We start from the raw sequence: 27,132 nt of genomic DNA, 5'->3' as shown, positions 1-27,132 counted from the left end.
TGGGTAACCCCCCCCCCCCCCCCCCCCCCCCCCCCCCCCCCCCCCTCTAGGGGAGACCGAATGTAATGGATGTCGAGTGGGTCTGACATAATATTGTGAGAGTCCAGTCCATAGTGGATCCAACATAATAGTAAGAGTCCAGTCAGTTGTTGTTTACTAATAGATTCTATAATCGTCCATGTCTGAATTGCGATGCATCTCATAATCGATTATTTCCCCCACCTCTAAAGGGATCCTATGATGATTTCAGTCTACTTTAAACACATGTCCTTGTGGTCTAGATAATAAGCTGGCCTCATACAGAGCTCCTCCCCTTATGGCTAATAATTTTACTTCATCTCCAAATAAGTACATCCACCTTACTATGACTTCACAACGTAGCCAGATTGTAAAACACAGTGTCCAGAGGCTTCCAAAGCTGCAGACAAGCTTACGTCCAAATACATAAACCTAATGATCTGATGTACTGGCAATATCTAACATGAGTATCCAACATTCTAACAACATTTATAAGTCAGGTAGGACGGAAATGATCACATGTCCCCTTTAAGTTAACGGTCGGTTGGGTTTAGGTACGAAACACAGCACGGCGCATCGTGTTGACACATGCACCAGTGACTGCAGCAAAATCTGCACCAGGAGAATAAGCAACTGTCCTTTTAGACAACTTTGTGGCATTGCACATTGTATGTGTTCCAATGTATTCATCTGATTTCTGTCCTTGTTACCACGTTTGGCTGACCATGCATCAGTCATGTTATCAACGTGTCTATCAGTCGGTATGTGTGTCTCCATGGTTGAAATGTCCACTGAGCCTCCTGTTGTGTTGAATGTTGCACTCTCCCTTCTCAAGCCCACCTGGCCGCTCTACCTTGACCACCCAGGTTGTTCTGTATGGCTTGGCTTCATGTTTTGTACTGAATAATCATATTGTTCAAGGTTTATCATCCTGTGACACGGGACTCCATGTGGGGTCGCTGCAGATGGACGTGGCCCTCCATGAAATGTAATCCTGCTGGGAAAGAGATGATGATTGAATATGCTTGAAAATATTCAGATTTTCACCACAATTGTTTCACCTCCAATGTCCACAACAGTGACTTTACATTTTCTGATGTTAGGTAAATGTTACAAAGACATGACACATAAAATATGTAAATCTAATACATGTATTCAAAGTCCTAAACTGGTCAATAGATTTTTGGGGGCTTATTCAGATCAAGGCATGTTTGCACAGCGACCCATATTTGCTGCAGGGCCCCCAAATGGCTATCAAACATTAAAGGTATATTGAAAAGAAAAACTTCAAACAGAAGGACTCACACAGCATATAAATATGAAACAGATGATGAAATTTATGTGGAAAATGCATTACATCAATGTGGGTGGGTTGGACAGTTTCACTAACAATGTAACTCCTGTTGGGAGGGGAACATGGGCTAAAGACTATATTTTGATATTGATCTCTATGGACCTAGAATATTATTACAAAATAGGGTTTATACAGACATGAGTGGTGTGCAAGATATAAATGCAATGTATAATACATATTTAACATATTCTGTGTATAAACGGTCTATATATAAATCTAGTGTAGAGCTCATAAACAAACTAAACTGGTTCTTGATCTGGGTTCGCAATTTGAAAAGTTTGTATTGGGGAACACATGTCCCCTAAATAAATAATGGGAACCTGTATAACTGATTTTAGCTTTGAAAAAAGTAGCTATTTTATTAAAGGTTAGTGATTTAAACACAATATAAGGCAATACAGTATGCCCTTGCCACTTGGAAATTCACCTATTGCATCTTGGTGCCATTGACTACATTGATAATTTAGTACTCAATGACGTTTAATGTCAAAATTACGTTGGTTTTAGAGTTTATAAAGTGTTTAAAGAGCATAGGGAGTGTTCATACGTGTGTGTGAAAGCTTAGTGGAGTGTGTGGAGGGCTTATAAAGATGTCAAATGCATATAATATTGATATAAAATCACTAAATAAATAGTCTTCCTACTTCGCTGAAGTACAGCTACCATGAGCAGCGTTCGGAATGTAAGCCCACAATAATGGTGGGAATTGAATATCTTACAAAAACAATAACTGCTGTCTTCAAATAGTCAAAGTTTTAATAATTCCATTGTGTGATTCGACCATCAACCCTACAGTCGTATAGGTCGGGCATATAACCCCGTGCTCGGGAGGAGAGTTAATACCTGTTTGGGCTACCTCATACAGCGTGTGTGATGGAAGGATACATTGGTCATCATTGACATTGATCATCATCATGCCTTCTTTATACGTTTATACATTAAAAATATATTGTTGTGTGTAGACAAATGTTTTTAGCGAGTAAGGGATACTGTCATTTCAACCTTCCACATAATGGTTGCTGTTTCCTAATTACCTGTCTACACACAAGAATGTTTTACTTATATCGTTGGTAGGATGTTTCTGCATGGTGGGCAGGATTGAAGCTCGTCGGTGGGACTTGCCAGGAAATTAGACACATGGCAGAGATGGTCCGCCTCGTCCCGTAGGTGTACCACTCCTTGTGAAAAAGGTAATGATCTTTTGCCTAGTTCACATATACAAACCCCGTAACTATTGACAGTTAAGTTAAGAAATATTTGTTAATAATTTAGTTAAATTATTTTAGCACAAAATAATTGCATTTAATTTTTTTTGTCAGATATTTATGAGTCCCTTCTTATGCAGTGTATTTGGTTAGTACTTATTTTTCTAATCTACCTGACCTAAGCCTAAGATTTATGTGTTCAATAAATAATAATTAACTAATGATTCAAAAAACACATGGTTTGAGGTTAGATATAATTATTTAATATGATTAAAAGCAAGAGTAAGATGACTAATTCAGTGAAAATATTTAAGTGTGTCCTGGGACGCTATGTAGTTGAAAAATTGGGCCCCAAGGTCAAAAAAGGTTAAGAACCCCTGGCTCATACCATTTTAATTAATGTTGGAATATGCACATATAGTTACTGACACTTAGTTACCAGTCAGTATACTCTAATACAGGGGTCCCCAAACTATGGCCAGCGTCCAAAATCCGGCCTGCAGGAAGTCCGAAGTTTAAAAAAAATAATTAAAAATATATATTTTTTTAGTATTTAAAAAAAAAAAATCTGTCCTTTCTAATCCCTTTTCTACTGCTTGTTACTCTCGGTGTCTCCTAGCCGCTCAGGCAAATCATATGGTCTAAAGATGCATTTTTCCATTGATAACATGACATCAACTGCTCACTCTTTCAGTCAATTAGTGCGCGAGGAATATATATATATATATATATATATATATATATATATATATATATATATATATATATATATATATATATATATATATATACATACATATATATATATACATATGATTTATGAAGTAAAAAAATAACAATAAAATCCAGCATGTTTGAGTTTGCATGTGATGTTGGAACTCAGGACTGCAGTTGGTGTAGAAAGGTCAGCAATAACATTTAAAAAGAATGCCAGACTGTTGGGACGCTAGACTATCATTTGCAGCCTCTTCCTCCTCCGCCCCTGACGAGAGCTCTTTAATCACACACATAGAAAAGTTTGTATCCAGAGGCAAGGTTAATATGCCAAAGCACGTTATTGTCCGGGCAGTGGTTCGTATTTGGAAAGGTTTGTGATTAGGAAATGTTTGTAACTGGAGGTTACTCTTGGCCAAACAGACTATTGCAATGGCATCGTAAATGCATGGTACTCATTTGTGTTTGCACTCTTCTGCCCTGTTGTAAACATTCACTTGTGTCCTCTTTAAACTTTCCTCTAGTCTCAATTTAAAGGGCAGACACCAGTAAAACCAGGCAGCTGTCTGCTCGCTCGTTCTCTCCGTAAACCTATAGCCAGCTGCCTGCCCTCCACTGTTGACCTTGTTTTGATGAACACTGCAGCATGTGTGTGTGGGTGTATGTGTGAGTGCATACATGTCAGTAGGCTTTCAGCTTGACCCTCGACCCCTTGTGACTGACAGGATAAAAATAGCCACCTTGCCTCTCCTACTTGGACCTCTCTTGCTTTTCTCCCCTCTGTTTCCTGACTGATTGCCTGTCAGCGGGACAAGCTCTCAGGCTAGGACGTTATGTGTGCTTGTGTGCGTGTGTGTGTGTGTGTGTGTGTGTGTGTGTGTGTGTGCGTACGACGGCCGGGTGTGCGGACATCACCGAGACAGAGAGGAAAGAGAACATGTTCAAGTGTGTGTTTGTGTATTGCCCGGGGGGGGTCGCAGAGGAAGACAGTGTCCAGACACCTCGAAGATAACAGCCTATATAGTCATGAAGCTTTGTGTTTGTGTGACTGACACTGGAAACAGTATCTTGTAATTATTTAGTCAGGCTTTAACCTCTCACCCCTCTTATTTGACCTCCGACATCCTGTTCAACTGGGGAGAGGATGGACAACATTCATACATATGCACACCCATTCACCCGCGCACTTCACAGCAACATTATGTTGACTTACACTTTATCCTGGAGACTGACGAGAACCGCGATCATTTAACCTCAACCACAGTGTTTCGATCTAAATACGTTTGTTCCCACAACATGCGGAAAACGTACTACAGTACTTAAGTCAGTCTTCTTGAAAACAAATAAATAAATGATTACGGGTCCTATATCAGGGCAATAGGTTGAGAGACTCATCCTGAATATAAAGATGCATACCTCAGTAGAAGGTTTTAGACTAGTACAATAGGGTAACAAGGGCAAATTCATTCATGGCTACATTTTAGGATTTATTATAAATCAACTTAATAACATATTTTTTGCACATTAAAAACATGCATATTCACCCTGGGCTTACTGTTTACATTGATAGCAAGTCAGTAGAGTTTTATTCTGAGTTTGTGGTGTATTGGATTTAGAACATAACAGAATATCCGATGTATAAACAGTTTAATATGCCATTTCCATGTATGGATTGCTTTGTAAAAAGTAGACACTGTTGTGCAGAGATGTCCCAATCAACATCTGTGGCCTACGATCCCATTTTCAGTCCTGGTGCGATACTTTGACAATTCAGTTCAGTTCAGTTCAGTTCAGTTTCAGTTTATTTCAAACATGCATACGATACAATGTAATGCATCACACAATTCCAGTTGTTTCATTACAGCACGACCGAAAAGGAGTAGGAAGAAGCAGAGCTTATTTAATCCTACCTCTTTTCATACCATAGCAATTGTATCCTATTTCCTTGTTCTCTGTAACAGAACAGTGAACAAATACATAATAAATAAATAATATACCATAGTAAGCATGCATACATAGATAATGTTTTGTCTCAATAAAAAAAAAAAAAAAAAAAAAAAAAAGGTTCAAGATGTTCATCATAATTCTTGTTCTGTGTACTTTATGAACACTTGTAGTTTGAACAGTCTCTTAAACTGAATTATATTGGTGCTTTGTTTGATTTTTTTTTGCTTAATCCATTCCATAATTTAATTCCACATACTGATATACTAATATTTTCCTCTAAGGTTATATTTCTCCTCTTTTTTTTAGAAGAATAATTGTTGTACATTCTTGAGTGGCAAGTTATAGTTTGCTTTGTACATAATTTTAGCTGTTTGCAAATGCACCAAATTGTTGAATTTCAATAATTGTGATTTAATAAATAAAGGGTTTGTATGTTCTCTATATCCAACATTATGTATTATTCTAATTGATCTTTTTTGTAACACAGTTAGTGAATAAAGCGCACATTTTTAATTGTTTCCCCATATGTCTGCACAATAACTCAGACATGGTAACACTAGTGAGCAGTAGAAAATATGAAGTGATTTTTGGTTCAGAACAATAGATAATAGAACTGGAAATGTTTTATAGTAACTAACTAAAGTAAAAACAATAACATGTATTCAATTTAGTATTTTCTAGTAAATCAGTTGATGTATTACATTAGTGGCATTTAATGCAAGTATCGAGAGACTTAATTAGTAAACAATAACAAAAACGACCCTAAAAAGATTTTGGAATAATAAAAACAAGAAGACGAACACTATTGATTTATATACTGATACTACTGTAACAAACAGTTCAGGGTGTCCCAAGTTACCGGAGTGTGTTAGGAGGAGGAGTTTTGTCCCTCCAGAGTTGCCGTAGGGCTGTGACGTAGGGTGTGTGTGGTTGTTGAAGAAGGTGTGTGAAGAGTACATTAAAGAGGTGGTGGCTACCGAACCTGCTCTAATGTCTCCCGTTTCTTATTTTATTATATAAGTACATTGTATAGGCGAACCCAGGACACTCGGCTACACTACACTAGGTATCGATAGTATCGACATCTGGGTCGATCACCCCTACTTTATATTGAAGCTTTAGCAGTTAGCTACTTTTGTCATTCTGCTCAGTGTGTGTGTGTGTGTGTGTGTGTGTGTGTGTGTAGCATGCTTAGCCATTCTTTTTCCTCTATTCCTCCTGCGATAATGATACATTGAAGAAACTTTGTTTATTTTCCTCCTTGGTGGTGAGGTTCAGTATCTCATAATTGGATTTGCACTGTGGATAGATGACGTGTGACAAGACATGGTAAAAATTGTCGGGGCTCGACTGCTCATCAGCTGATCAGTTAAATGATAGAGATCAGGACATCGCCCAGTTGTGTGTCAGTTTTATTGCCAATTCATTACTTGGAAGTAGTATTTCATGCAATCAGACTTCTCACAATACAAGAAAACTGCAGAAAAAAACAAGTGAAGTAGTGACATTCTTTTGGATTGTAGGGTTTAGCGAGAGGGGACATTTTGCAGCAGGACTTTGGTTGACATACATGGTTGGTCATTGTGTGTGTCTGTTAGTGTTATTCTGTGGGAGTGTGCAGATGTCAGCAAATATCTGTGTGTGTACACCAAACAGCCCCATCCTTAATTCCAGGGTGAACTTGAACGTTCGTTCCTTTCAAGTCTTTCCGTACAGACCGACAGTTATTTTTAACCGAGTCATCTCTGGGGCACTCAGGTCTCACATTGATGCTTATCACGCAAGTAGCCTTTTGCTGCATGCAACAGCAGTGCAGAAACCCCTAATATGATCTGGCACTTGATTTAAACCTCTGTGTGGAAAATTCTAAAATTGGCTGTTTGGTAAAACTCCAATCTATGAGTTGTGACACACATCTCTTGCACTTCCATGTCACTTTCCACATTAAGCACCATAATTCTCAAAATAATTTAATTATGAAACCAATTCAAATCTATACAGTGGAAGACATTTTTTGGAAAATGATCGTAGTTGTATATACAGAAAACAATGCAAAATACATAAAAATGGCAAATTTAACATGAACATTGTATTGGCGAGGAAGGGAAGGGGACAGCCACACGGACGTCACCTTTATACTTTGCTAAGAGTTCCTATTGAAATCAATAATGTTTCTCACCTCCTTTATCAAAGTGCTGGGACTTATTTTGCATTCATATTCAGAAAAAAAAGTACAGAGATTTGTGGTGTAACTGTGTTATTTAGCAAAAAACCACAGAGTCAACCAGTGACGACGGACTGTGGGATATTTTGTCATTAGGGGGCCTAAGGCAAGCTTTGTCATTGGTGTCCTCCTCTTCCTTGTACTTCTCATTCCGAGAATGAATGTATAAGACATATTGTGTGGCATATCATAGGGATAGATACATTCAAAATGTCATTCCAGTCACGCATTCTACAGAAACTGTCACAACCAGGGCGCATTCCAATGCGCGCTCATCTGTGCGCTCTGCTGATTGCGCCTCCATGAGCGCACCTGCGGGCGCCATTTCGGCAGAGGCTGCGCCGGTGCACAGCTGCAATCAATCACCGGCAATCAGCACACCTGAAGCTGATCATCAGGCCTGCACAGCCTGCTATCCCGAGCCAGAACGTAGCTACCTGTCCTGTACACAACCTTTCGTTCCCGCGTGACGAGCGGTGTGTCTTGTCTTCCCCTGTGTTACCCTCTGGTTCTTTGGCTGCCTCTCGGATCTCGACCTCCCGCCTGGACACGGACCTTTTGACGCCTCTCTATCGCCCCCGACTTCTTTCCTGCCTTGCCCTTTTGGACTTGCCTTTCGCTCAACACTCATGGTAACACTCAGCAATTAATTCCCACACATCGTCACACACCATACACTGTTGGATTTAGTCACACTCCATTCCCTTGTTTATTTAATATTATTATTTGTTATTTATACATATGTAGAGCATATATATAAATAAATAGAGCTTAATACTATGCCCCTGTTGTCTGTGCCGTCTCCTCCCCCTGTACACACAACAGAAACTGCAACATCGGCATCTTTTTCCATATATTACAGCGTTTTTTGGCTGCTGTAATATCTAGGAACATTAATCAACATTTAATGCAGTTTACCATTTTGAGTGCTTACTTAAATACTCACATATTTGTGATGAAAAACATCACTCTCCACTTCACCTCTGCACCCTCCACTGACAGCAGTGTTGCTGCTGACTTGTGCGTCTGGTTCTTGCTGTTGTAGATCACTACGTTCACAGAGAAAAAAGTTGACACCTTTAGTCTTTTCATAGAAACTGTTTTTTTTTTCTTGCCTTCTTTTCTTCGCTCCACTGGTTGCAGCAGTTTTCAGAGGTTTTTCTAAAAATGAAGTGGAGTTACCAATAAAGCTGCTTCATTTTTCTTAAAAAAAACAACTCTCAAAACCGTGCCAACAAGTTTGTTTTGGTCTTCCTGAATCAATTATGAACATGTACAGTAACATGGAATAGTCTATTGTGTGAGAAGGGAGGGGGGCACCTATTGAAACCATTTTGAGTAAGCAAGTTGATGTTTTTTAAGCGCACTGATTACAATTTTATTAATCGTTTTGTCGTGATCCCACATGACAGTTTTTACTTTGTTTGGTTTCATTTTCATTTTGTCAGTATTTCCTGTTTGGTCTATGTGTTTTGCAGCACTTGATGTTTATGTTAAACATTAGTACGTTTTAGTTTAGGGATCTGAGCACGCTTTGATAAAAACAAGAGGAACATTGAAAAAAAAAGAGGAACATTTCTATCAACATGCCACCTGCAAACCACCAACATCTTGAACACCAAGACCACATTTCCTGCAAAAAGTATTCTCATCTACCAACCTTTTTTGGCTGTCTTTTTGACACTTACATGTCCCATGTAATGTACCACATAATTTGTAAGTTTTTTGTAGATAATTTACTAGTATTATTATCATTGAAAATGTAATGTACAATCATGTAACATGCACGCAAATAACTCAGAAAACATACCTGAGGTTATACTATGAAACTTTGTGTTTTTTATTGTGATATTAACTATTATTCTATCATCGTAGTATATTCTACATAAAGTTACTAAACTAATCAGTCCTATGTGTCTCTCCATGTCAGTTCGCAATGTGGAAAATATTTAACGTTTTCTCAGTTATTGATCTATGAATGGGGGCATTGCTTTTTTCAATCATCAATCAATCAATCAATCTTTATTTATATAGCCCTAAATCACAAGTGTCTCAAAGGGCTGCACAAGCCACAACGACATCCTCGGTACAAAGCCCACATACGGGCAAGGAAAACTCACCCCAGTGGGACGTCGATGTGAATGACTATGAGAAACCTTGGAGAGGACCGCATATGTAGTATTTTTCTAAAATACTATACGTTGTTTGTACCGCGCAGCTATAGCTTAGCTAATGCTAGGGCAAACGACCTTCTAGATGCTAAATGTATTAAACAGAACAGAACAAAAAGGCTTTGATTCAAACTTACCAGTCCTAAAATGCTGTGAACATACAAACATGACACATATGCGGTCCTCTCCAAGGTTTCTCATAGTCATTCACATCGACGTCCCACTGGGGTGAGTTTTTCCTTGCCCTTATGTGGGCTTTGTACCGAGGATGTCGTTGTGGCTTGTGCAGCCCTTTGAGACACTTGTGATTTAGGGCTATATAAATAAACAAGGATTGATTGATTGATTGATTGATGTACCAAGTGATGGCGTTAAAAATAATGTTTGATCATCTCATGGCTGGTGGTATCTATTTGGCCGTCTTTTTATCAGCTCACTGAGTTACTTGGCTTTGCTTCTATACTGAAAATGAGATACATCCCACCAAATCATTTATTTTTCCTGAAGCATTCATGACAACGATTGTGGCAGTTAATGATGCCACGCGTCCGCGCCATATTTTGAACTTGTTAAGGAAAAGAACAAAACTTCAAAAAAGAAGCTCACATTCAGACATGTAAATCAGCTATTCAGATGCAAGCAAGAACCACAATGCATTGCATTTACAGGTCACACTTTCAATGTTATTTCATTGGAAAAAATGAGGAAGTGATATTTTGACGCAAAAAATAATGTTTAAAAACCCATATTTTTTAGTTTTTGCAGAAACTTCATCTGCCTAGTTTGTGAATGTGATTGTGTATGGTTGTCTGTCTATGTGTTGGCCCTGCGATGAGGTGACAACTTGTCCAAAGTGTACCCTGCCTTCCGCCCGAGTACAGTTGGAATAGGCTCCAGCGCCCCTGCAAACTAGAAAATGGATGAATAGTTCCACCTTGTTCCCTCCTTGAGTTTTTGGTTCATTGTGTGTGTTTTGACAAAGCTGCATTCCTGCCCAACCGGTGTTGTTCCGAATAAAGGGACCATCTCCACTGCACGTTGCTTGCGTGTCTGCATCCTGGGGTCACGCCAACAACTCACAATGCGCCACCATGACACAGCTCACTAAATGGCTGCAGAGTCTTTGGATTAATCCCTCATAGTCAACAGAGAAGCAATTGCAGGAATTAAAACTGTATTTACGGTCATACAAGTATGAAACGCAATCAAGAAAGCCATTTTGATAATAATGAGCAAATAATATCTAAATACAAAAGGGACTAGTGGTAGCAAATGGATAGATGGATAGATGATGAAAAATACTTTAGATGTGATGTAGTACCATATTTTCCGGACTATAAGGCGCACTTAAAATCTTTTTTTTTCTTTCTCAAAACTCGACAGTGTGCCTTAATGTAATGAATGATTTTTGTTGAGCTTACTCACCTCAAAGTTATTTTATTTGGTACAAGGTGTAATGATAAGTGTGACCAGTAGATGGCAGTCAAACATAAGAGATAAGTGTAGGCAGCACTATGATTGCAATATGTCTCAAGTAAACAACACCAACATTTTAAATGTTCCATTGAAAATATAGAACATTACACACGGCGCTCAAAAACATATGTTTTAGTATGACTTTGGTAAGCTATGAAGCCGCACCGCTTGAATAATTGTCGCCGCATCAAACATACGAGTATTATTATGTTGTGTCTATAAGGTAAGACATATTGTCTGGCGTTTTGTTTCGCAATATCATGCAAAAGCAACTTTTCTTACCTTCTGGTACCTGCTGATGTGTATTTGGGATCTGTAGAAGTCCTGAAAAATTGCGCTTGTCCGCGAGTCGATAAGCTTCTACTTTTGCCTCTATCTTCCTGTTATGGGACATTCATCCTCCGCTGTTGCCATTTCTAATATAAAGTAGTGTAAAGTTCTTACTTATATCTGTCAGTAAACTTGCCATGAAAGCACTAAAACATACCGGTGTAGTGAGTTTACATTATTCACCCAAGGAACTTAGTTGTTAGCGTTCCGGTCTGACAGTTTTTCACGGGACACATGTCCTGTGTTTCCAGATGAGGAGATGCTGCTCCGTTATTGATTTAAGTAAAGTCTGAATGTCATTAAAATAGTTAGCTCCATCGTTTGACACTTCTTCCACTCCCGTCCTTGCACGCTACACCGCTACAACAAAGATGACGAGAAGAAGACGCTGCGGAAGGTAAGCCACATAAATAAGACCGCCCACAAAACGACGCATCCGGAAGCGACTGTCAGAAAGCGGCTTCAAGATTATCTGTAAAACATAATCTATGCAACATTTTGACCAAAGAACCACCATTACATGTTATGTAGACCAGTGTTTTTCAACCTTTTTAGAGCCAAGGCACATTTTTTGCGTTGAAAAAATCCGGAGGCACACCACCAGTAGAAATCATTAAAAAACGAAACTCAGTTGACAGTAAAAAGTCAGTGTCACAATTGTTGGATATGAATTTAAACCATAACCAACCATGCATCAATATAGCTCTTGTCTCAAAGTAGGTGTACTGTCACGACCTGTCACATCACGCCGTGGCTTATTTGGAGTTTTTTGCTGTTTTCCTGTGTGTAGTGTTTTAGTTCTTGTCTTGAGCTCCTATTCTGGTGGCTTTTTTCTCTTTTCTTTGTATTTTCCTGTAGCAGTTTCATGTCTTCTTTTGAGCGATATTTCCCGCATCTACTTTGTTTTTGCAATCAAGAGTATTTCAGTTGTTTTTATCCTTCTTTGTGGGGACAGTGTTGATTGTCATGTCAATTGTGGACGCCGTCTTTGCTCCACAGTAAGTCTTTACTGTCGTCCAGCATTCTGTTTTTGTTTACTTTGTAGCCAGTTCAGTTTTAGTTTCGTTCTACATAGCCTTACCTAAGTTTAAATGCCTTTTTCTAGGGGCACTCACCTTTTGTTTATTTTTGGTTTAAGCATTAGATACCTTTTTACCTGCATTCTGCCTCCCGCTGTTTCCGACATCTACAAAGCAATTAGCTACCGGCTTCCACCTACTGATATGGAAGAGAATAACATGGTTACTTTGCCAAGCTCTAGAAAGCACTGACACTCAACAACAACACGTAATTTGCAGACTATAATTACTGGTTTTGCAAAAAATATTTTTAACCCAAATAAGTGAAATTAAATAATTTCCCACGGCACACCATACTGTCTCTCAGCAGCGGCACAGTGGTTGAAAATCACTGATGTAGACCACAAGGAAGTGTTTTCAATTTAGAAAAAACAAAAAACAAATATGACTCCTTTAATGCGCCCTATAATCAGGTGCGCTTAATATATGAAAAAAGATTTAAAAAAATAGACCAGTGCGCCTTATAATCCGGTGCGTCCTATGGTCTGGAAAATACGGTATATTATTTCATAAATGTAATAATAGTCATGAACAAGTTTGTAAAAACAGTACTATATCAGTACATGTGGCGCAACATCCTTACTGAATCATGCATCTTTACAACGACCATTTGCTGCAATGTCTTGACTTTTCTTGTTTTGACCAAAACAGTATTCCATGTCAAGTTTGCAGCTGTGTGCTTGTCCAATGTCACTTCACACCACATCTAAGCCTGCTGACTTTTCACCTTTTGGAAGGAGGAACTTTGACCTTTGTAGCATTGACCCTTGACCCTAACAGGTCCTAATGGCGCAGAGAGGACTGCCGGTGACAGGAGACAGAAGGAAACGCGCCTTCATTTGAAGGCAGACACACATGTGCTGGCTCACAAATAGTCGAGTGAAAAGCGTTGCACTGCAGGCCAAGCGAGTGACGGGAGAACCAGAGGGACACGCAGCAGAGCTCGGCTTACAACAGGAAACTGCTGAGACATGCAGCTCATGTCTCTTCTCAAGTTTATGGACCTAGCAGACACACTCGCTCACACACTCAGCGTGTGTTATCGGTTTAATTTCTTTGGCAAGCTATCGGACACAAGTTTTAGCTATTTTCTGTTAGATATATTAGCAATCCCTTATTAAAAGTCATTGTTTCTCTGCTGTGTTTGTCATGCATTTGCAATAATTAACCAAAAAGTGTGCCTGGGAAGTCAGTAGTGTGGTAATATGGGCAGTATTAATTTAGCACAGTATATATGGAATGGCGTTACAGTAGTTTGCGCTACCTTCTCAAGATCATGCCTGAATAATGTGCATATTAACATCATACATACAATAATTGAGTTTTTCTGAAGGTTAAACTGGACACAAAGTAATTTGTTTTGGCCTGTGGGAGCGTACCTCTCCTAAAAAAATAATGAGCCTCATACTTTACCCTTTACTAAACCTCCCCAGTAGACCACAGATGGCCTTTCAATTACTAAGCGAGTACGTACAGAAATGCAATGCATGGCATTATGAAGAACGCAAGAGCATTCTTAGCTGCTTATTAGCGAGCCGACAAGTAGACGCGCACACACTTAGGACCGTATATAGACGAAAACATTTGCATGCGCGCAAACGTCCATGCACACTCATGCACATTACTTTGCTTATGTGCTAAGCAAGCAATCCTTGCGGAGGTCATCGCTTCACACTGCTGCACTGCACCGGTCTATCCTGTCAACAACAAACGAGCGTGTCCCTGTTAATACATAAATCAAAAGTTACTTCAAAGTATTCAAAGCTGATGCTTTCTTTTAAAAATGTCACACCATTAACCAGACGATTATTCTCTTTCACGTAATGAGACTATAGTTTCTTTCAAATATGATGTTTTAAGTTCTATCCAGAGGATGTCGGTAATACAGTGATCTCTCGCCGTTAATTGGTTCCAGACATGAGTGCGATAAATGCAAAAGTAAGAAACATTATAAATGGAATATTTTAGTTTAGCTTAGTTTCGTCTTTATTTGAAGGGACAATGCACAGAGACATTAAGCTCAAAGTCAGATTTGTTCTGTACCAGATGACAGCTAAATAGCCCATTTCCATCTGTAGTCTCTGATTACCTAAATTAAAGAGATACAAAAATCATGCTATAAAATTATAACCTGAGGGATCGAAGGTCCGTAATATCATTGCTTACGTGCAGTGATTTCTCCAGATTCTCTAAACCTTATGATGATATTACGGACTGTATATGGTGAAATCCCTAAATTCCTTGCAATAGCTTGTTGAGGAATGTTGTTTTTAAACTGTTGGACAATTTGCTCAAGCATTTGTTCACAAAGTGGTGACCCTCGCCCCATCCTTGTTTGTGAATGACTGAGCATTTCATGGAATCTACTTTTATACCCAATCATAAATGATAAATAAATGGGTTGTACTTGTATAGCGCTTTTCTACCTTCAAGGTACTCAAAGCGCTTTGACACTACTTCCACATTTACCCATTCACACACACATTCACACACTGATGGCGGGAGCTGCCATGCAAGGCGCTAACCAGCAGCCATCAGGAGCAAGGGTGAAGTGTCTTGCTCAGGACACAACGGACATGACGAGGTTGGTTCTAGGTGGGGATTGAACCAGGGACCCTCGGGTTGCACACGGCCACTCTTCCACTGCGCCACGCCATCCCTCATGGCACCCACCTGTTCCCAATTAGCCTGTTCACCTGTGGGATGTTCCAAATAAGTGTTTGATGAGGATTCCTCAACTATTTCAGTCTTTTTTTGCCACTTATGCCATCTTTTTTGAGACATGTTGCAGGCATCAAATTCCAAATGAAAAAAATATTTGCAAAACATAACAATGTTTTCCAGTTCGAACGTTAAGTATCTCGTCTTTGGATTTGCAAATCATTGTATTTTGTTTTTATTTACGATTTACACAATGTGCCAACTTAATTGGTTTTGGGGTTTGTATATAATACATATATATATACACAGTATACACTGTATATACAGTCCGGCCCCTGGTCAAATTTTTTTTAACCCAATACGACCACCGAGTCAAAGAGTTTGGGGAACCCTGGTCGAAACCATGTACTGTGTATCAGGCTAATTGAATATTTTAGGGGTGTACATGAGTGGTAGAGAGAGAGCATGGATGCAGAGATGCATACTTGCCAACCCTCCCGGATTTTCCGAAAGACTCCCGAAATTCAGCGCTTCTCCTGAAAACCTCCCGGGACAAATTTTCTCCCGAAAATCTCCCAAAATTCAGGCGGAGCTGGAGGCCACGCCCCCTCCAGCTCCATGCAGACCTGAGTGACGTGTCGACAGCCTGTTTTCACGTCTGCTTTCCCACAATATAAACAGCGTGCCTGGACCCCGACTTAAACAAGTTGAAAAACGTATTCGGGTGTTACCATTTAGTGGTCAATTGTACGGAATATGTACTTCACTGTGCAACCTACTAATAAAAGTCTCAATCAATCAATCAAACCAATCACGTTATAACTGTAGAATGATCGAGGGCGAGTTCTTGGTTTCTTATGTGGGTTTATTGTTAGGCAGTTTCATTAACGTCCTCCCAGCGCGGCAACAACACACAACAACAGCAGTCACGTTTTCGTCTACCGTAAAGCAGTTTGTCTGCCGTAAACAGCAATGTTGTGACACTCTTAAACAGGACAATACTGCCATCACATGCATATGTGACATTAACATCTACGGCTTTTAGAGAGTGCAGTGCACAACTGCGCTCACAACAAGGAGACGAAGCAGAAGAACAAGGAAGATACAGCAATGCATCATCAGAGAGGGTGTTCAGCATGTTTAGAAAAAAAGTGACAGAGAATAGAACAAGGATGGACAATTCAACCCTTAACTCAACAATGAGTAGATGAGTGTTATGTGTGTGTATATGTGTAGATAAATGTACACTGAAATTCAAGTATTTCTCTTATTTATATATATATATATATATATATATATATATATATATATATATATATATATATATATATATAAATATATATATATATATATATATATATATATATATATATATATATAGCTAGAATTCACTGAAAATCAAGTATTTCTTATATATATGTATATATAATACTTGACTTGGTGAATTCTAGCTGTAAATATACTCCTCCCCTCTTAACCACGCCCCGCCCGACCCCACCCCCCCCCTCCACCTATAAAAATTAATTGGTGAGTTCATCAACATTTTCCAAACTTGTATTTCTAGCAGCACACTTAATAAAATAACACATCTGCATTTGCCTGTAAAATATTTATAGACTGTGTGCTAATACACAGAGTAACAAATCATGCCGGAGATCCTCCGCAGCATTAATGTGACATTCACATATTTCTTTTGGATGCTTTTGGTGTGAAATGTTTGTCTAAGTTTGTGAAGTTTGATATTGCTTCCTACTTTGACATGGCGGGGTGAGCAAGTTGTGTAGGAAAGAATGCTGTATGTGTGTAAATCCTACTGTTTAGGAATATCCATCCATCCATCCATTTCCTTTCCTTGTCCCTTTTGGGGTGGCGGGGGGTCGCCGGAGCCTATCTCAGCTGCATTCGGGCGGTAGGCCGGGGTACACCCTGGACAAGTCGCCACCTCATCACAGGGCCAACACAGATAGACAGACAACATTCACACTCACATTCACACACTAGGGCCAATTTAGTGTTGCCAATCAACCTATCCCCAGGTGCATGTCTTTGGAGGTGGGAGGAAGCCGGAGTACCCGGAGGGAACCCACGCAGTCATGGGGAGTACATGTACACTCCACACAGAAAGATCACGAGCCCGGGATTGAACTCAAGACTACTCAGGACCTTCATATTGTGAGGCAGATGCACTAACCCCTGTTCCACCGTGCTGTTTAGGAATACATCATTCTATATTGATATGCTAAAAAGACATTTGGGATTGGGGTTTTAAAGGCAGACATCCACCAGGGAGTTGTGGGTTAGCGGAGGGTAGCTGCTGCATAATCAGCTCCACCATCAGCGAACTGATGTTCTGCATAATAGAGATGGGATTTCTGGGTCAGTGTGTGTGTTTCCATGTTTCCATGTGACTGTTAATGTTGTGATGTGTGTGGGTGTGTGTGTGTGTGTGCGCGTGTGTGCGTGACGGGGGTTTGTCCTTTTATCTGCATGATGTGTGCATGTCTGCATGTGTATGCATGTATGCAGTCTATGTCGGTGTGTGTATGTACGTGTGTGTGTGTGTGTGTGTGTGTGTGTGTGTGTGTGTGTGTGTGTGTGTGTGTGTGTGTGTGTGTGTGTGTGTCAGGGGCGCTGACCTTTTTCCCTACAGGGAGGACAGTCACCGTCTCATTAGGGAAGAGAGATTGAGAGAGGGACAGATGGACAGGAAATTGAAGAAGGGGAATTAAGACGGTGGGAATAACAAAGACAGGGAGCCCAGAGGCAGGCATAGAATGTATTAGAAGGTCATAGGTCACCCATCTATTACCACACAGTGCAGGAAGCGCTCTGGAGAAGTCTTGAAGTTTTCCAAACACACACACACACACACACACACACATATCTCAAAAGGATATACAGTATGTCATCCAGACTTGACTGTTTTTAATTGAATCAAGAGGCACTATGCGGGTGCTTGAGGTTGAGGGAACAGGCCAAGGAGGGTGCGGGTGTGTGTGTGTTTGCGTATGTGTGTGTGTGTGTGTGCGTCATTATGATCTATGTGTGTATAAGTGCACACACTACATGCATGCAAAGTAGAAAGTTTGGGTGCGTTAAAACCAAACTTGACTTTTTTGAGACGCTTTTTTTCCCTCCCTCACAATCTTTCAGAGATTTCCACAGGCATAAAGAAAAGAAGATGGTAGAAGAGGGTCAAAACTGTTAGGATTCTGAAAAAAATCCAAGCGCTAAGTGAAGTTGTGGTTTTTGCTTATATCACATACAAACCATTGAAGGACGTTGAAATTACACACTCACACGAGGAATAAAAGAGATCAGGGTTATGGAGGAGTGCTGGAAAAATGATAATGAGGAATTCCACTAAAGACCAAAGTGACCACAATAGAGGCTTGAAACCTCAACCAAGTCCACCATCTCATGATCACACGACAGTGTGGTTTATCTGGTAGGAGGTTCTCATTCAATTATCTAAACTCCTCCCGGAGTCCTGATGGGGACATAAAAAAAACACATGATAAATCGATTGTTTTTATCTTCTTTATTGCAACGATTGGACTTTTTGGTCTTACTGGAACTTACTGCAGGCCCTTATAACTCGAATAGTTTAGCAAGGGGTTCTAGTACAGCCAACTTTGTATACAGCATACCACGTACTGCTTAATTCCAAAAATGCATTTTAAAAACTGGTAGTTTGACACATTGCTTCTGTGTTGGCCCTACAGTCAGTCTCTTGTGAGTGCCAGATCAAGCTCAAATTGTAGTTATATAACACAATTTAGTAGTTCAGAATGTAGATTTGAAAACACAAGATGCCACATGACCTATTTTTGTGTCGCTAGTTTGCCAATGGTAATGATAGCTACTATACAATGGCCTCTGAGAGTTGAGCAATAATTCAATACACATTTCAGCTGTAACACTAATATGACTTTGCTGAAGGAGTCACTATTGTAAAATAGTGTCAATAATAGTGCATATGTGATGTTGATTACCTTAGGCGTCTTTGCTTGATGTTCTTGTCATCAGCAGCCTTGCAATAGCTCACAATAAAAGATCTGCTCTAATTTACAGGCTATAAAGCGTACCTAACTATATGCTCCGCTCAGCTATAATGCTTGGATAGAATTATGTTTTTGTACATATATTGGGCGCACAAGTCTTTAAGCTGAGGGTGTATACATTGAAACATGGAATTTTTACACAGGCGCTTGTGTTCATTCACAAATTTAACAAATCGCTAAAGCCGTCTTCTTCCGGCGTTTCATGACCTGTTAGTGGTAGCAGATTTCCTTTCTGTATCCTTAGTCGATGGCCAGGTCAATGTTCCTCGGCTTTGGGGCTGCGTTGTGTGCGTTTTGTCTTGTCTCCTCCATGATGAGGGTGAGTCCATATTGTGCTAAATAGTTGGCTAAATGATAGTGTGAGTGTGTTTTATTTAATGTGAACAATTTCCTTGGTCTGATGTGTGACAGGGCTACATTTATTCACGGCATATGAAGCTTGTGAACCTGGAAACATCCATACATTAGCATTGTATAAAGCAGAGGGTTCAAAGTAGCGGCTTATAGACTAGAAATGACGGTACTTTAGGATCTCAATGTCATTTATGCAGATGATTAAGCCATTGCAGTACTGTAGGGCCTCAATGCTGTGTGATTGAGATATTTCAAGGACTTTGTTAGTTGCTGTGTCTTGTCATTAGATTCAAAGTTGAACAAAAGCAACAAAGTATTCTTAGAAAATGTAGTGCATCGGTCCTATTTTGAAATCATGATGTAACTTTTTTAATGGATTTATAGTTGGAGATACATAAGTTAAGAAAGAGACAGACTTTAATGGATAAAGAGGGACATAAAGGCAGGAAGGCAGCAGAAGTGGCGCAGTGGAAGAATGGCCGTGCGCGACCCGAGGGTCCCTGGTTCAATCCCCACCTAGTACCAGCCTCGTCACGTCCGTTGTGTCCTGAGCAAGACACTTCACCCTTGCTCCTGATGGGTGCTGGTTAGCGCCTTGCATGGCAGCTCCCTCCATCAGTGTGTGAATGTGTGTGTGAATGGGTAAATGTGGAAGTAGTGTCAAAGCGCTTTGAGTACCTTGAAGGTAGAAAAGCGCTATACAAGTACAACCCATTTATCATTTATTTATTTAACTATTCCTTAGACCAAGAAACAGCAAGAAGTAAGAGAGTGAGAGGCTAAAGCTTGCTTGTTAAGTCCTTTTTTGTTTGTGATGTCGGGGTTGGTGCTGTTAGGGACATACACACTTAGATATCCAGATGACAGTATTTCTGCTCACACTTTGTGTCTGATAGGTAGAGATATTTGTGAATGTGAGTTTAAGGTTCAAACTGGTCTTGGGTTCAGCTGAGGGCAAAGGTTTGGGGTCAAGCACTTTGTTCGGAAGGGTGCATGACGCCAGCCTCGTTTTTGGTTGATCACTCTTGTTTGAATCTAACCTTAGTTGCTCCGGTGACATCATATCGGTAAGTTCAGACCAGAATATCACATTTTCTGCCCACTCACACGTCACAGCGCAGTCTCTTGGACCTGTCAAAGCGGTCCCATTTGCTGTAGATGACTTTCAGAATAGCTAAACCACCATATGGATCATTCATGTACCATCTCAGTGGGTTGAGTGTGACACAATGGCTTGCTCATGAATGTTTCATTCTGGTTTACATAAGAGTGGTTCAGCTCTTTTTACAATACTCAAACGTATAATGGAGAAAAAAAAAAGTTGCCTTGACTGGGCTCCCTTTTGTGTCTCTCCTACATTGTCACTGACCTTGGTGCACCCTCTTTTCAAAGAAGATATTCAGTGACATGGGTCTTTTGGTCATTTTAGCTGTGATAGTGTAACGGAAAGCTATGGGCACGTTGGTACACCGGTTTGATAGCTCGGTAGCTAGCGCGCTTGTCTCTCATGCCGGACGACCCAGGTTCGAGTCGAGAAAAAATAAGTAACTGAACTAGGCGGGTTACAGAGGTGCTGTGCCGCGAATGAGAGTGAGTTTTAAGGGGGTGAGTTTAACGGAGGGCAGCCAGTGTGGCTGGGCCATGTGTATGTTGGTAAACCTCACTCACTGACAACCTTAAGAGCAGTGCTGGTTATCAGGTTGATAGCTCGGTAGCTAACATGCTCGTCTCTCATGCCCGTGACCCAGGTTCAGAGTCTTGGGTGGAATAGAAAAAGCAGAGACTGAACCAGGCAGGTTACAATCGTTTTTAGGTTAGTTGACCAAAGATGGGATAAAACAAATGAAAGTAAACACTGTAAGACAACATTCTTTATCAGTGTCACATACCTTGGCACCATTAATTGGGGACCCCTGTTTTAAACTTCCACCAAATGGTGTCAACCTTAACAATTTGAGATCGCAGGTCGAACAGGTCTAATTGACACCAAGCTATATGTATGAGTTACTTGGGGGGTTTTACCGAAGTAAGTCAGAAATCTTATTTGTTGAAATTCGCTTCATGGGCGGAAAAAATCGGTACAATACCGCCTCTAAAAAGTACCGGTCCCCCACGCCCCGTCGTCGTCACGTCGTGACATTGCTGGTTTACGAGCAGAGGAGCATGTTCCGCAGCGCCCAATCACAGAGTACTTACAAGCAGACACGGTGTGTAGACAGAAAAGGGAGAACGGACGCATTTTGGCTTAAAAACTAAAGATAAAGGTGAAGTTATAACACTGAAACAACCCCAGGAAGAGGTGCTTTAAGACATGGCTAGCTAGCTAGCGGCTAAAGTCCATCCGCGGTCTGCAGTGTTTTAGCTACTTCTAAATCACTAATCCTCGCCAGTGTTTTAGCTACTTCTAAATCACTAATCCTCGCCTCCATGGCGACAAATAAATTAAGTTTCTTACAAGTATCATCCCTGCAGGACGAGGAATAGCTAAACATGCTTCACTACACAACGTAGCTAACAGGCGTTAACGCTAATGACGCCGTTCCTGAATGTAGACAAACGCCATGGGTGGATCTACACCTCACATCCACTGTAATGATACCAAGTACAGGAGCGTATCTAGTCGATACTACTATGAATACTTCGACCATTTTTAGTATCACAAAATCTTCTTTCATTTAAAACAAAATTATATTATGTTTATAAACTCAGGAAATATGTCCCTGGACACATGTGGACTTTGAATATGACCAATGTATGATCCTGTCACGACTTGGTATCAGATTGACACCCAAATTTGTGGTATTGTCCAAAACTAATGTAAAGTATCAAACAACAGAAGAATAAGTGATTATTAAAGGCCTACTGAAACCCACTACTACCGACCACGCAGTCTGATAGTTTATACATCAATGATGAAATCTTAACATTGCAACACATGCCAATACGGCCGGGTTAGCTTACTAAAGTGCAATTTTAAATTTTGGGCAAAATATCCTGCTGAAAACGTCTCGGTATGATGACGCCTGCGCGTGACGTCACGGATTGTAGAGGACATTTTGGGACAGCATGGTAACCAGCTAGTAAGTCGTCTGTTTTCATCGCAAAATTCCACAGTATTCTGGACATCTGTGTTGGTGAATCTTTTGCAATGTATTCAATGAACAATGGAGACAGCAAAGAAGAAAGCTGTAGGTGGGAAGCGGTGTATTGCGGCAGGTGTTGTGCCGGATAACGCACCCCCGCCGTAGAATGCACCCCTTGACTGTTGTGCCGGATAACACAGCCGGTGTTTCATTGTTTACATTCCCGGAAGATGACAGTCAAGCTTTACCATTGGCCTGTGCAGAACTGGGACAACAGATACTCTTACCAGGAGGACTTTGAGTTGGATGCGCAGACGCGGTACCGTGAGTACGCATGCAGCTGCGGCTTCCAAACATTTGATCGCTTGCCCGTACGTGCGTGCCGCTATGTGCATGTCACGTATGTAACTTTGGGGACTTTGGGGAAATATATGTGCTGTATGAACTTTGGGTAGGTGAACGGTACTTTGGGCTGTGGGATTGAGTGTGTTGTGCAGGTGTTTGAGTTGTATTGGTGGGTTATATGGACGGGAGGGGGGAGGTGTTTGTTATGCGGGATTAATTTGTGGCATATTAAATATAAGCCTGGTTGTGTTGTGGCTAATAGATATGTCTTGTGTTTATTTACTGTTTTAGTCATTCCCAGCTGAATATCAGGTCCCACCCGCCTCTCACAGCACAGCATATTCCCTATCTGAATCGCTCCCACTGCCCTCTAGTCCTTCACTCTCTTTCCACATCCACAAATCTTTCATCCTCGCTCAAATTAATGGGGAAATCGTCGCTTTCTCGGTCCGAATCGCTCTCGCTGCTGGTGGCCATGATTGTAAACAATGTGCGGATGTGAGGAGCTCCACAACCTGTGACGTCACGCTACTTGTCTGCTACTTCCGGTACAGGCAAGGCGTTTTTATCAGCGACCAAAAGTTGTGAACTTTATCGTCGATGTTCTCTACTAAATCCTTTTAGCAAAAATATGGCAATATCGCAAAATGATCAAGTATGACACATAGAATGGACCTGCTATCCCCGTTTAAATAAGAAAATCGCATTTCAGTAGGCCTTTAAATTTTAACAGAAGTGTAGATAGAACATGTTAAAACAGAAAATAAGCAGATATTAACAGTAAATGAACAAGTAGATTAATAATAAATTGTCTACCACTTGTCCTTAATAATTTTGACAAAATAATAGAATGGAAAATGACACAATATGTTACTGCATATGTCAGCAGCTAAATTAGTAGCGTTTGTTTGCTTACTTACTACTAAAAGACAAGTTCTCTTGTATGTTCACTATTTTATTTAAGGACAAACTTGCAGTAAGAAACATATGTTTAATGTACCCTAAGATTTTTTTGTTAAAATAAAGCCAACAATGCAATTTTTTGTGGTCCCCTTTATTTAAAAAAGTATCAAAAAGTACCGAAAAGTATCGAAATACATTTTGGTACCGGTACCAAAATATTGGTATTGGGACAACACTATTTCACAATAAAGTTAATGTTGGTTCCAGTTTTGACCCAATAAAGGAAATAGATGAGACATTGTCAGTTTTTCCGAAATGTTCTTGTTTGTTGGCAATTGATTTAATAGTTCTCAAGACAAGTTTGTCCAGTTCACACCCTTGCTTTTTATACTTTTTGCAAACCCACTGGCTGACTCTGCTGTATATGCAGGCGCAGGCAGCTCAGTGCAGGTGCAGGGATGAGGTCTCTTCTGTCAGTTTTGCCTGAAGGCATCAGGATACAAAGTGAGCGTCTGTCCTGTGAAACTCAGGAATGAACCTCTGCAAACAAAATTTGTTGTCAAGGTCATGTAGTCGACAATAACTTGAAAGCTTTGTGGTCTCACTTTGGGAGTTTTTTTTTTATCCAACGTATACATTGTTTATAACACATACTGTATGTGTATTTTGATCCAGCTATTGTCTCTCTCCCTCGTTATACCAATTTCAGTGGCTCTGACTCTAAGCTATATTTGTACAGTAATTTAATCAGAAAGTAAGAAAATATACATATGTATAAGTATATCAGGAGGTTATGTGATTGCAATGGTATGTCTGTGTTAGTAAATCAAAAAGTTATGGGCATATTTTTAGGAAATGACAAAAATAAGTTCAGGAACAGGTGATTAGATGTATTAATTACTTATTTATACTACTTTCCTTAAAATTCTTAGTGTGAGTCTGCTTGTAGCCCCGCCTCTTCCCCACAAAGACAAAAAGAGTGGTTGACTAACATAAGGGTTTACTCTGTTTAGTTATGCAACAGATAACTGAAAGAGTTTTTGGCGTGTTTTGATGAAACTTTTTTTAATCCATTTAGGCAATGACCATTTTTTCAAAGTGTTTAGCATATAAAGAGGCAAATAAGGTTTGGCAAGACTGACAAGTATAGCAGCATGTTTTCATGTGATTTAGTCATATGATTAGCCATAGTCATTAAACAATATTTATTTTAACTTACAAATTTTGAGGCTGTTTTGAAAAAAAAACTTTAACATTTGTGTTGCATAATGTAAGACTAGTTAATTCATAAAATGCTATATTTTTTGAGTTAGAAGGTGGACACTTTCTTTCAGTGCAAAACTTTATGGGTTTTATATAACACAGACTATGACATTTTATGTATTGAGACATTATGGAGCTGTCACGTGCTCATCTTGATGGAACATACTGCAGTTCAAATATAGTTCTACATAGTGGAGTTATGTATAATTTTCCACTAAAAACGTCATGACCCTGTTATATTTAAAGTATTCAACGATTAACATTATTCTAGGATCTTGGGTGTGCAAAAAAGTTCAGTTACAAAATCAGAGCCATTAAAATTGTGGTTAAAGGAGAGACTGACTATAGATTAAAAGTGTAATTACATAAAAAAAATATACAGTATAACACCTTTTCTTCGTAGTCTACCTCACTGTCTCTAACCTTAGGCAATCTGTCATACAATGTGCTTTTGAATGAAACACTCGTGTGTCTGTAAACAATCGTCTGACAAAGTCGGCCGCTGAGAAGACTGGAGCTCTGTCTAGTGCCAACACAACTGTTATAATAACACAATAGATACAGATGATAGTGCTGTTCTTTTAGCTTATGAAACAAAGGCACAACATTGTTTTTCTTAACCTTGCTGTATCCTTTCTCCGCAGAAACGCACCAGATCTTTGGAGGATGTTAAGCTGACACATTATGGCTCAACCCTTTCATTTTCTACCTGAGACATTCACGGTGCAGGAAGGAACAATGCCATAACTGCAGTACTTACTGTGACACTATGTCGGACAACAGGAAGTCATCTTTTGTGACATTATCAAAGGCTAAAAACTGTAAAAAAATAAATAAAAATACCATCCTGTATACTGTTATTGTTCAGAAAAAATGGTTTAAATGGACAGCAACAATATGCAATGAACTGTATTTGTTATACATATATTACCTGTTTGTATTTTTTTTTATACCTACATACTGTTTATTCGTATATACTGCAAATGTTACTGCTTCCTTCTTGTAAAGATGCTGAAAAAAGGGAATTCTGCTGACATGGAATCCTTAAAGTCTTAAAGCAATCCTGATATACAATTTCCATAAAACCAGCTAAAAAAGCACTTTTTTGGAAGATCCTTTCCCAGGGGGATTTTAAACCATATGGGACTTAAGGTATGTTGTCAGTATAAAGTACTTATTTTCAGGGAAGCTTCATTTACACAGCATATGATTTGTGACTTTGGACCAAACTTTTAGAAAAGACAGGGTAATTCTGTACTATCGCTTTCATAATTTATGACAGAGTCTTGCGGGCAAGCCTGTTCGCATCGTATATCTAGAGAATTTTTTTTTTTCTTGACGTACAGAATTATATGCTATATTTTACATCATGTCCTTAATAAAACGGTGTTTGTCAAGCTGCTGATACAGTAAAGTCTTCTGAAACCAAATGCCCCCTCCAATTAAGGATGTCAACTGTACATTTTCAACCGGCAAATCATAGCCTTCAAATCATGCAATCAATCTGCCAAAACCATTCAGAATCCTGGCCAATAACATCTGGACAGGAGTTATATTGAATGATGCTGACAATCAAAGAAATAAACAATGTCACACGTCTATGGCACTTTTATTGATGAAAAGCATGCACTGTTGTGTAAACAAAGTATTTTTGAATTTCCTAGCAAATCTTGGGCAGAAAACACCTGTCATCTTAGTCAATAAAAATATTTTTTGAATGAAAATCCAATTTTAAATTGAATTTAAAATAAGTGAACCACTAACAACAAGATGAGACACAGCTGCATGGACAGAGCACTATTAGGGCAAGAACAAGATGGGCCAGGCTAACCAGACCAGGTGAAACCACTAACAGACAACAAGCAGCCCAACAGAAGAGGAACATTTCATAAGATTTATTAATGTTGCTCTTAACAGTTTTTTATCTTTACAATTTGCGAA

General features: G+C 39.6%; 1 long non-coding RNA gene across 1 annotated transcript in view; it reads left to right on the top strand.

The window, feature by feature from the left end:
- LOC133598433 (uncharacterized) overlaps window positions 1-26,779 on the top strand; it is a 58,839-nt gene extending 32,060 nt beyond the window's left edge. The window contains exon 3 of the long non-coding RNA XR_009814712.1: window positions 25,836-26,779. This is a non-coding gene — a long non-coding RNA (uncharacterized lncRNA). The remainder of the gene's footprint in view (window positions 1-25,835) is intronic.
- Window positions 26,780-27,132: the final 353 nt, after the last annotated feature.

This window comes from Nerophis lumbriciformis, linkage group LG04, assembly GCF_033978685.3.
Source record: "Nerophis lumbriciformis linkage group LG04, RoL_Nlum_v2.1, whole genome shotgun sequence".
Taxonomy (NCBI): Eukaryota; Metazoa; Chordata; class Actinopteri; order Syngnathiformes; family Syngnathidae; genus Nerophis; species Nerophis lumbriciformis.
This window is presented reverse-complemented; position numbering and strand designations above follow the sequence as displayed.